Source organism: Ambystoma mexicanum, chromosome 8 (genome assembly GCF_040938575.1).
Source record: "Ambystoma mexicanum isolate Mex_15411 chromosome 8, UKY_AmexF1_1, whole genome shotgun sequence".
NCBI lineage: Eukaryota > Metazoa > Chordata > Amphibia > Caudata > Ambystomatidae > Ambystoma > Ambystoma mexicanum.
This window is the reverse complement of record NC_090929.1, coordinates 1,731,274,107-1,731,289,081: the sequence shown is the minus strand read 5'-3', so window position 1 is coordinate 1,731,289,081 and position 14,975 is coordinate 1,731,274,107. Positions and strand designations below refer to the sequence as shown.

At 53.2% G+C, this 14,975-nt stretch overlaps 1 pseudogene; it reads right to left on the bottom strand.

The window, feature by feature from the left end:
• The window catches only part of LOC138473377 (zinc finger protein 271-like), a 195,957-nt pseudogene extending 184,154 nt beyond the window's left edge, over positions 1-11,803 (bottom strand).
• Positions 11,804-14,975: the final 3,172 nt, after the last annotated feature.

Below are 14,975 nucleotides of genomic sequence, written 5' to 3'. Positions count from 1 at the left end.
GTTGGTGAGTGTGCGTTACAACTTTGTTGATATCCTCTGTCCATGAAAGTCTGCCATGAACCAGTAGATCCCAAACACCCTACCACGCGCAAAGAATCGTGATTCTCATCCGTGATCACAGATTAGACACTGGAAGACATCTCGTCAAGAAAAAAGCTGGGCAATCAATCAGGTAAAAGAAACACAATATCTGAGGTGTCTGGTTAGAGGTCCATTCAACATCAAAGAAGGCCTAAAAATGAAGGTACAGGGAAAAATACCACATTATTATGTAACAAGTACGTGTCTATACCACAACCACCATTCACTGTTTCTTCTAAATAACTCACATTACCCATGCCAGAACCTCCCAAGTACAAGCATCAAAGCCTCAGCCTTTTTATTTGAAATGTGTTAAAATGATGTGATGAATTACTGAGATGTTAATGTGTCTGTGTTACCCTGATCAGTTGGGTTAGATAATATAAGCGGTGTGAAACATGTTTGAATAAATAACTAGTGGTGTTATGGTATGGAGTTGATACTTTGTCCATTTGGGCATTGTGTATTGTTCACTGCTGAAGTCCTACATTCACAGACACAGTGTTCAGGATCTGGTCCCCCCAACCCCCTTCAATACGAGGTACGGGATACATGTGACACTCGTTACTGGAGGGTGAACTGGGAAGATATTGGGAGAATGCATCTCATGTGTTTGCACCTCGTCTTGTTGGGAGATTCTTCGCTCGCCACCCATGGAAACCTGGTGCTCCTGGGCTTGGCAGGGGGTATACTGTCCGGAATCACTGTGGCTTGTACAGAGCAGCGAAGACAACCAACATGGTGCAGATGTTGGCACACGGGAGCCTCTTGATAAATGGAGCCCGGGCTAACGGAGCACCGTTTCTGTTTCCGGACCTTTTATATATGGGAGCATCTCTGTATAGACTAAATAGAATAGATGAATTTGTAAGAGGTTTATGTTTAGAGTGGATTTCTGTAAAAGTGCTTTTATGGTTACTGAAATAAAGCATCATCAATCAATCTTAATACAATGAGTTAGCCGGTCACTGTGGATGAAGATCCTACATCCCAAAAGGAGCCATCAGCAGGCTCTTCATTTATTCAGTCCTGTTTAAACCTAAAAGAAAGTCACAACAACACAGAGACTGGTGAAGTGACTGATGCAGAACATCCATTGAGACGGAGCTTTAATTATAATTGTTCTTTTATAACACACTGAATACCAACGAGTGGTTTCTAAGCGCGTAATCGGGATTCAAATCTGTGCTGCGCTGCCATTTTTATCCCCAAGTATGCAAGAAAACCTAAACACATTCATGAATAGTATGTCAAAATGCCTTAACACGCTCGCTCCTCCTACATTACGAGCTGTTCATTTGGTGCTATGTTCTTTAGTTGCATTGCATGAAAAATTAAGAATAGAGGTGTAGAAGTGTGATGCTGGAAACGCATTGGAGGGACAGGGCCTCCATGTCCTATACTTCTCTTTCATGTATGTTCTGTGTTGTTGTCTGCACAGGAGTCCATGTGGGACTCCTGGCACTGCAGCTCTTCCTCTTTTTGGTTGTGGTGAAGACTCTTGCGATACCCTTATGGCACCCATGGGCTGGGGTACAACCCTATAACCCTAGTGTATGTTTTTGGGCACCTCCCCTCTCGAGCTCTTCGCTCCTCTACCTCTAACTCCCTCCGGGTCAATCATTTTTCAAAGTAACGAGCTGGGGGTAGATCTCTATCTTCGGCTGGGGCCTCCATCTGGAACAGCCTCCCCGCCAATCTAAAACTTGAGGAGAATCACCTCCGGTTCCGGATGAACCTCAAGACCTTCTTCTTTGCTTCTGCCTTCGCTCCCACTCTCCCCTGCTGATCTGCTCTCTCTTGGCACTATGCACCCGGCCACCCTGTGTCCCCTGTCTGTGGACAGTATCTGTACCCATACAGCCCCCCCCCCCCATTTTTCTTCTTTTTCTGCACTTATCAGACTTACCTTAAACACAGCACTTGTCACCTGCTGGCTGTGCTACCACTGTTTACTGCCTCCATTTTCTATTTATTTTTTATTTATTATTAGTTATCTACTCTCCTCTGCACTTTCCACTCTCCCCCTTCAATGCACTTTCTACCTTTTCCCTTTCCCATGCACTTGCGCGTTCTCAGTGTCACTGTGCTTAGTAAGATCGCCGTTGTCGTGTTCTCCCCTGGTCTCCTCCCTTGCCTAGTCGCGCTCTGAAACACTTGTGTACGAGCGCGATACAAATAAAATATCATATCATACCTGTGGGTGACCCACAGAGAAGGGTATGTGCTGGTGGCAGCTCCATGCTGAATTTGACAGGTGCTCCGAGTATCCTCTATTTTGGGATACCCAGGCCCTGCCATTGGAATCAGTTGATTCCTGATAGGAGACAAGATGGCCCCTGTGGCCTCTTGCTTTCTATTTTCTGTTACTTTGTTTTTCTAAAGTCCTTGGAAACCCTGACTCTGTCCCTTCCCCTTACTGACGGGCTGTTGGGTGGAAGTTCCATATATGGTACTGTGGGGAAGTCCAGGCCCGACTGGTTGGAGCCTTCCCAATGACTGCATGTTGTGGGGACACCCTTGGGGGGGGGGGGCCTGGGTGAATGGAGTGTGTGAGCAATATACATTTCATGTTATGGGTGTCTGGTTTCTAGTGTGTGACACAAAGAATGAGACAGCCCTGCACGAAATGGTATGAATCCAGTGTGGCGTGCTGAAAGGCTGGGTTCTTGTCCCAATCCACATTCCTTGTTGCAAGTGTCTGGATGGAAATGAATGGCCTGAATGCACTGTGAGCCTAATTGGCTGGCTGAATGCCCTTCTGAATGATTGCATGCCTGAGCCTGGCTCGGCAGTGTGGATGAGAGACAGAACAGTATACCTGGGGACCTCTCACTGACTAGAATCGTTCAGAAGCTGAAGACGAAACTTGATGCTTACCTTGAAGCCCAGCTGGAAGGTTTTGCTGCTGCTTCCCTTAGACGCAATCTGAAAGCTGTCGTGTCTCGAAGAACTGATCCAAGAGAGGACCTGGCAAGGAGACCTCTTCCCGAGCTACGAGGGACCATCATACACCAGCTTACCTTCACCAAGGCTCCCTGGAAGTCAGTCCTCGAAAGGCTGCCAACACGAGACGGGGACCGGTGAGGATTTTGCGGTATGTATAGTCGGAGGAGCCCCACCTTTAAAAATGTTTCTTCAAGGGAGGGTTGGCATAAAAACGTATGACAACCATTGCCCTATGATGAAACTAAAGGCTTAACTGTTGGGATCACTGTTTGTATGGCCCACGCCTCCCATGATTTGCATTTAATAGCCTCTGAATTGGGGTGAAAGACGCATCTAATGGACCAAAGAAAATTGAAATAGCTATTCAGCTTCATGGGCTCAAAGGAAGGAGGATTAGAAGGGCTCCCACTCATTACTAGCTTTAAAAACTGCTGTCCAATGCCCCCCCCCCAAAGTGGGATTAGACACAGGAGTTGGGGCATACATGCCAACTCAACAGATTTAGTTAAGGAAAAATGTTGCTATTTTTCACATTCTCCCACCTAAAATTATGGGCGTAATTTTAAGGGGGGGGGGACAAAGGCGTTTGTCCCCCCAACTTTTGTGGCACACCATTTTGTCCCCATTCATTTGGCAGGGGCACCTTTCATTTAGATGTCATGTCCCCACCAGCATTTTCAGCAGTTACTCCACTGCCTAAAATTATTCTAGCCCCAATGCATTCCTATGGGAATATGTATGTCTCCCGATTGATCTGATGAAATCTCCCTCCAAGATGTTTCGTATTGTTGGCATGTATGGCTGGGGCCTGCACGGTGCACCCAGAAGGTGGGGGAAGGATACCTCCTGTAGACACCACTGGGGGCAGCATTCTTTACAAGGTCAATGCAAGGGTGGATTATAAGGTCAGCTTCCAAGAAGTGCCAGACAGAGTCTGGTGACAGTATCTCTCCTGCAAACACACCAGTCAATGATACCTGCCTAACCTCTGGGTTTATCCCAGAGACTCATAGTTTTCACTCTTCTCTGGGTCTCCGGGGAATAGCTTGGAGTCTCTGGGTTTTCGCAGCAGGCCCAGAGTTGCTGCTGCTCTGAGGTTCAGAAGGGCTGGAGCAGTCAATATTGAAGAGGCATGGCGGCACTCTGCATCCCCGAAAAGGGTGTTTTTTAAAGTCTCTGATTTTCTAATTAAGGGTTACTTTTATGTGTTCCTGCCAGGGAAGTGCTGATCACAGGCTTCCTAAAATGTTAGAGATCTCTCAGCAGCACTATACAGGCTGCAGGCATTTCCACTCATTATGTTTCTTTTAAGTAACCAGCTTGGCCTGTCTTATTGCAGGCATTAGTAGACACGTGTGTGGGAATGGCCCATTTCTCTATCAAGCCACAGCTCACTGAGATGGGCTGTTTAGCATTATTTAAAAGCCCCATAATCTGCATCTATGGTAAAGTAAATAGCACACTAACCATGCATGCTAGTCCCTGCCGGGTCTGCTTGGTTGACATGAAAACAATGTGTTTATCCTTTATGAGGCATTGCGCATTTTATTAACGTCCTGCATAACAAGAAGCATGCCAGTGTTAAATGACTGAACTGCATTGCGGGACTCGTAGTCTTGTAGTTATAACAGGAAACCAGGTATAGATTCCCAGAATCAACTTAAAGAGGCTGGAAGGCCGTCTCCAAATAGAATGGTGGGAGGGTGGGCGCGCATTTCAACATGGCGTTTGCAGGTATCCTTTGCCTGCACATGTGAGCAAAGATGCCTTTATCTGGATTTGTGTAATGCTTCCAAATCCAAAAGGGCGCTGCAGAAATGGTAAATGCGTATTTTGAGGGCAGTCACATATGATGCAGCTTTGTGTACATAGCCGATCACACAATCAATAGAGTTCGCCTTTTTGATATGTGGGTGGTGGGGGCAAGAGGCGCAGTGGCAGGATGCTTTCACACTCAGTGGACAGGATCCCTCTCTGCGATAGGACGCCCCGCCCCCACCCCAGGTGACATTAGGATCCCTCCCAGTGACAGGACCCCCCCCAGGTGACATTAGGACCCCTCCCAGTGACAGGACCCCCAGGTGACATTAGGATCCCTCCCAGTGACAGGATCCCCCCTCAGGTGGCATTAGGATCCCTCCCAGTGACAGGACCCCCGCAGGTGACATTAGGATCCCTCCCAGTGACAGGACCCCCCCAGGTGACATTAGGATCCCTCCCAGTGACAGGACAGTGCCCCCCAGGTGACATTAGGATCCCTCCCAGTGACAGGACCCGCCCAGGTGACATTAAGATCCCTCCCAGTGACAGCATCCCCCTAATCCCTTGGTGACATTAGGATCCCTCCCAGTGACACGACCCCGCAGGTGACATTAGGATCCCTCCCAGTGACAGGACCGCCCCCCAGGTGACATTAGGGTCCCTCCCAGTGACAGGACCCCCCCCCCAGGTGACATTAAGATCCCTCCCAGTGACAGGACCCCCCCAGGTGACATTAGGATCCCTCCCAGTGACAGGATCCCCCCCTCAGGTGGCATTAGGATCCCTCCCAGTGACAGGACCCCCCCAGGTGACATTAGGATCCCTCCCAGTGACAGGACAGTACCCCCCAAGTGACATTAGGATCCCTCCCAGTGACAAAACCCCCCCAGGTGACATTAGGATCCCTCCCAGTGACAGGACCGCCCCCCAGGTGACATTAGGATCCCTCCCAGTGACAGGACCCCCCAGGTGACATTAAGATCCCTCCCAGTGACAGGACCGCCTCTCAGGTGACATTAGGATCCCTCCCAGTGACAGGACCCCTCCAGGTGACATTAGGATCCCTCCCAGTGACAGCACCCCCTAATCCCCTGGTGACATTATGATCCCTCCCAGTGACAGGACCCCTCCAGGTGACATTAGGATCCCTCCCAGTGACAGCACCCCCCTAATCCCCTGGTGACATTAGGATCCCTCCCAGTGACAGGACCCCCCCCAGGTGACATTAGGATCCCTCCCAGTGACAGGACCCCCCAGGTGACATTAGGATCCCTCCCAGTGACAGGACCGCCCTCCAGGTGACATTAGGATCCCTCCCAGTGACAGGATCCCCCCCTCAGGTGACATTAGGATCCCTCCCAGTGACAGGACCCCCCCAGGTGACATTAAGATCCCTCCCAGTGACAGGACCACCCCCCCAAGGAGACATTAAGATCCCTCCCAGTGACAGGACCCCCCCAGGTAACATTAAGATCCCTCCCAGTGACAGAACCCCCTAATCCCCTGGTGACATTAGGATCCCTCCCAGTGACACGACCCCCCCAGGTGACATTATGATCCCTCCCAGTGACAGGACCACCCCCCCAGGTGACATTAGGATCCTCCCAGTGACAGGACCCCCCCTCAGGTGACATTAGGATCCCTCCCAGTGACAGGACCCCCCCCAGGTGACATTAAGATCCCTCCCAGTGACAGGACCCCCCCAGGTGACATTAGGATCCCTCCCAGTGACAGGACCGCCCCCCAGATGACATTAGGATCCCTCCCAGTGACAGGACCCCCCCCCCTCAGGTGACATTAGGATCCCTCCCAGTGACAGGACCCCCCCAGGTGACATTAAGATCCCTCCCAGTGACAGGACCACCCCCCAGGTGACATTAAGATCCCTCCCAGTGACAGGACCCCCCCAGGTGACATTAAGATCCCTCCCAGTGACAGAACCCCCCTAATCCCCTGGTGACATTAGGATCCCTCCCAGTGACAGGACCCCCCCAGGTGACATTAAGATCCCTCCCAGTGACATGACCACCCCCCCAGGTGACATTAGGATCCCTCCCAGTGACAGGACCCCCCCTCAGGTGACATTAGGATCCCTCCCAGTGACAGGACCCCCCCAGGTGACATTAAGATCCCTCCCAGTGACAGGACCCCCCCCCAGGTGACATTAGGATCCCTCCCAGTGACAGGACCGCCCCCCAGATGACATTAGGATCCCTCCCAGTGACAGGACCCCCCCTCAGGTGACATTAGGATCCCTCCCAGTGAGAGGACACCCCCAGGTGACATTACGATCCCTCCCAGTGACAGGACCACCCCCCCAAGGTGACATTAAGATCCCTCCCAGTGACAGGACCCCCCCCAGGTGACATTAAGATCCCTCCCAGTGACAGAACCCCCCTAATCCCCTGGTGACATTAGGATCCCTCCCAGTGACAGGACCCCCCCAGGTGACATTAAGATCCCTCCCAGTGACAAGACAGTACCCCCCTCCAGGTGACATTAGGATCCCTCCCAGTGACAGGACCCCCCCGTCAGGTGACAATAGGATCCCTCCCAGTGACAGGACCCCCCCCCCAGGTGACATTAAGATCCCTCCCAGTGACAGAACCCCCCTAATCCCCTGGTGACATTAGGATCCCTCCCAGTGACAGGACCCCCTTAGGTGGCATTAGGATCCCTCCCAGTGACAGTACCCCCCCAGGTGACATTAGGATCCCTCCCAGTGACAGGACCCCCCCCTCAGGTGACATTAGAATCCCTCCCAGTGACAGGACCCCCCCCTCAGGTGACATTAGAATCCCTCCCAATGACAGGACCACCCCCCCTCAGGTGACATTAGGATCCCTTCCAGTGACAGGACCCCCCCCCTCAGGTGACATTAGGATCCCTCCCAGTGACAGGACCACCCCAGGTGACATTAGGATCCCTCCCAGTGACAGGACCCCCCCCCAGGTGATATTAGGATCCCTCCCAGTGACAGGACCCCCCCAGGTGACATTAGGATCCCTCCCAGTGACAGGACCCCCCCCAGGTGCTATTAGGATCCCTCCCAGTGACAGGACCCCCCCAGGTGACATTAGGATCCCTCCCAGTGACAGGACCTCCCCCTTAGGTGACATTAGGATCCCTCCCAGTGACAGGACCCCCCAGGTGACATTAAGATCCCTCCCAGTGACAGGACCCCCCCAGGTGACATTAGGATCCCTCCCAGTGACAGGACCCCCCTCCAGGTGACATTAGGATCCCTCCCAGTGACAGGACCCCCCCAGGTGACATTAGGATCCCTCCCAGTGACAGGACCCCCCAGGTGACATTAGGATCCCTCCCAGTGACAGGAACCCCCCCAGGTGACATTAAGATCCCTCCCAGTGACAGGACCCCCCAGGTGACATTAAGATCCCTCCCAGTGACAGGACCCCACCAGGTGACATTAGGATCCCTCCCAGTGACAGGACCCCCCAGGTGACATTAGGATCCCTCCCAGTGACAGGACCACCCCCCCAAGGTGACATTAAGATCCCTCCCAGTGACAGGACCCCCCAGGTGACATTAGGATCCCTCCCAGTGACAGGAACCCCCCCAGGTGACATTAAGATCCCTCCCAGTGACAGGACCACCCCAGGTGACATTAGGATCCCTCCCAGTGACAGGACCCCCCCTCAGGTGACATTAGGATCCCTCCCAGTGAGGACACCCCCTCAGGTGACATTAGGATCCCTCCCAGTGACAGGACCCCCCCCAGGTGACATTACGATCCCTCCCAGTGACAGGACCACCCCCCCCAAGGTGACATTAAGATCCCTCCCAGTGACAGGACCCCCCCAGGTGACATTAAGATCCCTCCCAGTGACAGAACCCCCCTAATCCCCTGGTGACATTAGGATCCCTCCCAGTGACAGGACCCCCCCAGGTGACATTAAGATCCCTCCCAGTGACAAGACAGTACCCCCCCCCAGGTGACATTAGGATCCCTCCCAGTGACAGGACCCCCCCGTCAGGTGACAATAGGATCCCTCCCAGTGACAGGACCCCCCCCCCAGGTGACATTAAGATCCCTCCCAGTGACAGGACCACCCCAGGTGACATTAAGATCCCTCCCAGTGACAGAACCCCCCTAATCCCCTGGTGACATTAGGATCCCTCCCAGTGACAGGACCCCCTTAGGTGGCATTAGGATCCCTCCCAGTGACAGTACCCCCCCAGGTGACATTAGGATCCCTCCCAGTGACAGGACCCCCCCCTCAGGTGACATTAGAATCCCTCCCAGTGACAGGACCCCCCCCTCAGGTGACATTAGAATCCCTCCCAGTGACAGGACCCCCCCCTCAGGTGACATTAGGATCCCTTCCAGTGACAGGACCCCCCCTCAGGTGACATTAGGATCCCTCCCAGTGACAGGACCACCCCAGGTGACATTAGGATCCCTCCCAGTGACAGGACCCCCCCAGGTGATATTAGGATCCCTTCCAGTGACAGGACCCCCCAGGTGACATTAGGATCCCTCCCAGTGACAGGACCCCCCCCAGGTGCTATTAGGATCCCTCCCAGTGACAGGACCCCCCCAGGTGACATTAGGATCCCTCCCAGTGACAGGACCTCCCCCTTAGGTGACATTAGGATCCCTCCCAGTGACAGGACCTCCCCCTTAGGTGACATTAGGATCCCTCCCAGTGACAGGACCCCCCAGGTGACATTAAGATCCCTCCCAGTGACAGGACCCCCCCGGGTGACATTAGGATCCCTCCCAGTGACAGGACCCCCCCTCCAGGTGACATTAGGATCCCTCCCAGTGACAGGACCCCCCCAGGTGACATTAGGATCCCTCCCAGTGACAGGACCCCCCAGGTGACATTAGGATCCCTCCCAGTGACAGGAACCCCCCCAGGTGACATTAAGATCCCTCCCAGTGACAGGACCCCCCAGGTGACATTAAGATCCCTCCCAGTGACAGGACCCCACCAGGTGACATTAGGATCCCTCCCAGTGACAGGACCCCCCCAGGTGACATTAGGATCCCTCCCAGTGGCAGGACCACCCCCCCCCCAGGTGACATTAAGATCCCTCCCAGTGACAGGACCCCCCAGGTGACATTAGGATCCCTCCCAGTGACAGGAACCCCCCCCCCAGGTGACATTAAGATCCCTCCCAGTGACAGGACCACCCCAGGTGACATTAGGATCCCTCCCAGTGACAGGACCCCCCCAGGTGACATTAGGATCCCTCCCAGTGACAGGACCACCCCAGGTGACATTAGGATCCCTCCCAGTGACAGGACCCCCCAGGTGACATTAGGATTCCTCCCAGTGACAGGACCCCCCCAGGTGACATTAGGATCCCTCCCAGTGACAGGACCCCCCCAGGTGACATTAGGATCCCTCCCAGTGACAGGACCCCCCTCCAGGTGACATTAGGATCCCTCCCAGTGACAGGACCCCCCTAATCCCCTGGTGACATTAGGATCCCTCCCAGTGACAGGACCCCCCAGGTGACATTAGGATCCCTCCCAGTGACAGGACCCCCCCCCAGGTGGCATTAAGATCCCTCCCAGTGACAGGACCCCCCCAGGTGGCATGAAGATCCCTCCCAGTGACAGGACCCCCCCCAGGTGACATTAGGATCCCTCCCAGTGACAGGACCCCCCCCAGGTGACATTAGGATCCCTCCCAGTGACAGGACCCCCCCCCAGGTGGCATTAAGATCCCTCCCAGTGACAGGACCCCCCCAGGTGACATTAGGATCCCTCCCAGTGACAGGACCCCCCCAGGTGACATTAGGATCCCTCCCAGTGACAGGACCCCCCCCCAGGTGGCATTAAGATCCCTCCCAGTGACAGGACCCCCCCCCAGGTGGCATTAAGATCCCTCCCAGTGACAGGACCCCCCCCCCCCCAGGTGACATTAGGATCCCTCCCAGTGACAGGACCCCCCCCCCAGGCGACATTAGGATCCCTCCCAGTGACAGGACCCCCCCAGGTGGCATTAAGATCCCTCCCAGTGACAGGACCCCCCCAGGTGACATTAGGATCCCTCCCAGTGACAGGACCCCCCCCAGGTGGCATTAAGATCCCTCCCAGTGACAGGACCCCCCCCAGGTGGCATTAAGATCCCTCCCAGTGACAGGACCCCCCCAGGTGACATTAGGATCCCTCCCAGTGACAGGACCCCCCCAGGTGACATTAGGATCCCTCCCAGTGACAGGACCCCCCCAGGTGACATTAGGATCCCTCCCAGTGACAGGACCCCCCCAGGTGACATTAGGATCCCTCCCAGTGACAGGACCCCCCCCAGATGGCATTAAGATCCCTCCCAGTGACAGGACCCCCCCAGGTGACATTAGGATCCCTCCCAGTGACAGGACCCCCCCAGGTGACATTAGGATCCCTCCCAGTGACAGGACCCCCCCCCCAGGTGGCATTAAGATCCCTCCCAGTGACAGGACCTCCCCCAGGTGACATTAGGATCCCTCCCAGTGACAGGACCCCCCCCCCAGGTGACATTAGGATCCCTCCCAGTGACAGGACCCCCCCAGGTGACATTAGGATCCCTCCCAGTGACAGGACCCCCCCCTCCAGGTGACATTAGGATCCCTCCCAGTGACAGGACCCCCCCAGGTGACATTAGGATCCCTCCCAGTGACAGGACCCCCCAGGTGACATTAGGATCCCTCCCAGTGACAGGACCCCCCCTTAGGTGACATTGGGATCCTTCCCTTTGACATGACAGCCTCCATCATGACATGGAGGGCCCACGCAGCGGCCCCTCCAGCTTTATTACCCTCTCAACTGCACTCCCTCAGCTTTGAAGCTGTGCACATCCCGGTAGTGTGTCCCCCGCCGGAAGTGCGTCACTCCGCAAGCAGAGCTTCCCTGGCATGACACCGGAAGTGAGTCGCCCGCAAGCAGGGCTCCTCCACTCGACACCGGAAGTGCGTCACTCCGCAAGCAGAGCTTCCCTGGCATGACACCGGAAGTGAGTCGCCCGCAAGCAGGGCTCCTCCACTCGACACCGGAAGTGCGTCACTCCGCAAGCAGAGCTTCCCTGGCATGACACCGGAAGTGCGTCGCCCGCAAGCAGGGCTCCTCGCATGACACCGGAAGTGCGTCACTCCGCAAGCAGAGCTTCCTCTGCAGGAGACGTCATTGTTCCCGTGCTATCGCGCTATCCAATAGAAGGGACAGAATGGAGGTGCTGGCAGGGACTCGATAAAAAGAAAATACATACAACTAAGAAACACAGCACACTCTTCAGAATCATGTTGCAACTGGTTCCTGCCCTTCTTGGCATCGCCTTCTTTGTTCTCAATCTCAGGGTTTTAGAGAATCCTGCACACTTCTCTCCTGATGGTTTCAGAGTCTTCCTGTTTAGATGCTTCAGGCACCCTTGATGTTCGATCCTACATACATGCCAACATTATGTACCCACAAATCTGTAGGAACTTAAAGTTTCAAAAATAGAACTAGCATAATGATGGCATACACATACATGCCAACATTCTGTGACCAAAAATCTGTAGGAATCTTAAAGTTTCAAAAATAGTCAGGCGAGGAGGTATTGATAGGAATAGGGCGCGTCAGCAGCCCATTGTCATTGAATGAGCCCGCCGCCGCGCGTGCATTCAATGACAATGAGGCGCCTGCCACGCCTTCTGCCATCACGCCAGCTCGGGGGAGTCCTTGAAAGATTCACCGGAGTTGACGTGGTGGGGGGCTAATGGCGCCTTTTGTGAAAGGCAATCGCGGCGGAGGGGCGCCCTTAGCCCACCGCCGTGGGCGCCTTTTCCATCAAAGGCCTGCATGCTGCGCCTTCTCCCGCTACGCCAGCTCGGGGAAGTCCTTGAAAGACTCCCCCGAGCTGGCATGGTGGGGGGCTAATGGAGCGTTTTGGCCAAAAGGCACCCGCGGTGGAGGGGCGCTTTTAGCCCACCGCCGTGGATGCCTTTGACATTAAAAGCCTGCATACTGCGCCTTCTCCCGCTACGCCAGCTCGGGGAAGTCCTTGAAAGACTCCCCCAAGCTGGCGTGGTGGGGGACTAATGGCGCCTTTTGCCAAAGGCACCCGCGGCGTAGGGGCGCTTTTAGCCCACCGCCGTGGGTGCCTTTGACATTAACAGCCTGCATGCCACGCCTTCTCCCGCTACGCCAGCTCGGGGAAGTCCTTCAAAGACTCCCCCAAGCTGGCGTGGTGGGGGACTAATGGCGCCTTTTGCCAAAGGCACCCGCGGCGGAGGGGCACTTTAGCCCACCGCCGTGGGTGCCTTTGACATTAAAAGCCTGCATGCCGGGCATTCTCCCGGTACGCCAGCTTGGGGGAGCTCTTGAAAGACTCCCCCGAGCTGGCGTGGGCAAAAAAAAAAATGTAAAAAAAAAAAAAAAAAATTTTGTTTTTTTTACCAAAAAAATCGGTATTTGGTGTAAAAAAATCGGTAGGCGGTAGGACTGCTTAAAAAGCGGCATCCTACCGCCTAAATCGGTAGGGTTGGCAAGTATGCATACATGCCAACATTCAGACGCACCTAAGAGGGAGTTTTGAGAGAGAAAATCGGGAGACGTCGTTTTTCCCATAGGAATGTTTTGGCGCTGGAATTATCTTGGGTGGGAGAACGTGAGAAAAAGCAATATTTCTTACTGAAAAGTCGGGAGTCTCCCGCCTAACTCGGGAGGGTTGGCATGTGTGTGATGATATCTCATGAAATGATGTCGCATGAACTTTGGCCTTCAGTCACCACAGAAAATGGCTTTGAAGAGATCACAGGAAAAGACTGCCTGGTGTGGCCTATCCAAAAATATGCTGACCCATCATGAGAAAGAAATGTACCAAATCAGTGAGCAGTGTGACCAGCTTCTTCCTCATTAACACGTATTTTCCTCTTCAAACAAACCCACTGAAAATCACGAGATGGCCGGCCAGCAAGGAGCTGAAACAAAAAATACCCACTGAAAAGCTATAAATCCTTCTATTTGAACAAATGCCTGCTGTGGAGGATCGGGTGTGAAAAGACATCAAAGTGATAGCACTTCTGTATACCCCAAGGGAAGTGACGGCCGCAAGGACTCCAGCAAATGCAGCTTGTAAGGCAAGCCCCAGAACAAAAGTAATATAGAGAAAAATATATTGCTGTGTTATACAACTGCTGACTGGCAACATGCAACAGTTGCTGGGGGCCTCCCTCAGGCTCATGGCCATTTTCAACTAAAGGTTGAAAGGCCCTGATGCCTTTCATGCCCTTGACACATCAAATATTTCACATATCAGGATGCTGATCATGCTGTGCCGGCCTCAGGCAGCCAGGCCAAAAAGTAAATAAATAATGAAATTACATTAAAAATATATATATTTTTTTTAATTCGGTATTTGTTGCCACTAAATCGGTAGGCGGTAGGACACTGCTTAAAAAGCAGTATCCTACCGCCTAAATCGGTAGGGTTGGCAAGTATGGATCCTATGTCCTCCCCTTCCCCCTGCACTTCTCCCCTTTCCTGTCACCTGCACTTGCGCGATCTCAGTGTCACTGGGCCTAGTAAGATCGTTGTCTTGTTCCCCTCCCCTACCTCGTTGCGCCTTGAAACACGCGCTATAAATAAAATATCATATCATGCTTCTGTGCTTTTCTAAACATCACTTGGCTCTTTAAATTCATGACCAAGGCAATTGGGTTAACTTCCGCCCTTTTTTGCAGGTGAATTACTACCTCTTTACCACCGCTCTACTCTTGCTCTGATCCTATACTCTCCTTAACATTACACCATGTAATAATTTTCTTTTTCCACAATAGGCTAGACCCCTTAGAATCAGTATCTTAGCCCTATCCCATACCTTGGGCCAAAAGGGCTCTCGCTTTCTTTCCTGTTCTTGCTAGCTACCACCTTGAGAACCTCTGACATTTTATCCTGATGCTTCACTTCAACCTCCACCTAGTATTCTAAACCAACAAATACCTGTATGTTGAACTTCAAGCTCCTTGTGCTGTTCTAACTGCACCACCTCTGCCTTCCTCCTAGTGTATTATGATATGATATGGCATTTATAACGCGCCTATACACAAGTGTTTCAAGGCGCAATGAGGCAAGGGAGGGGGAACAAAGGCATACATGTCAACATTTTAACCCACCTGTGAGGGATATTTTTTTCAGAAAAATCGGTAGACAAAGATTTTGCCATAGGAATGCATTAGGCACAGATTTATTT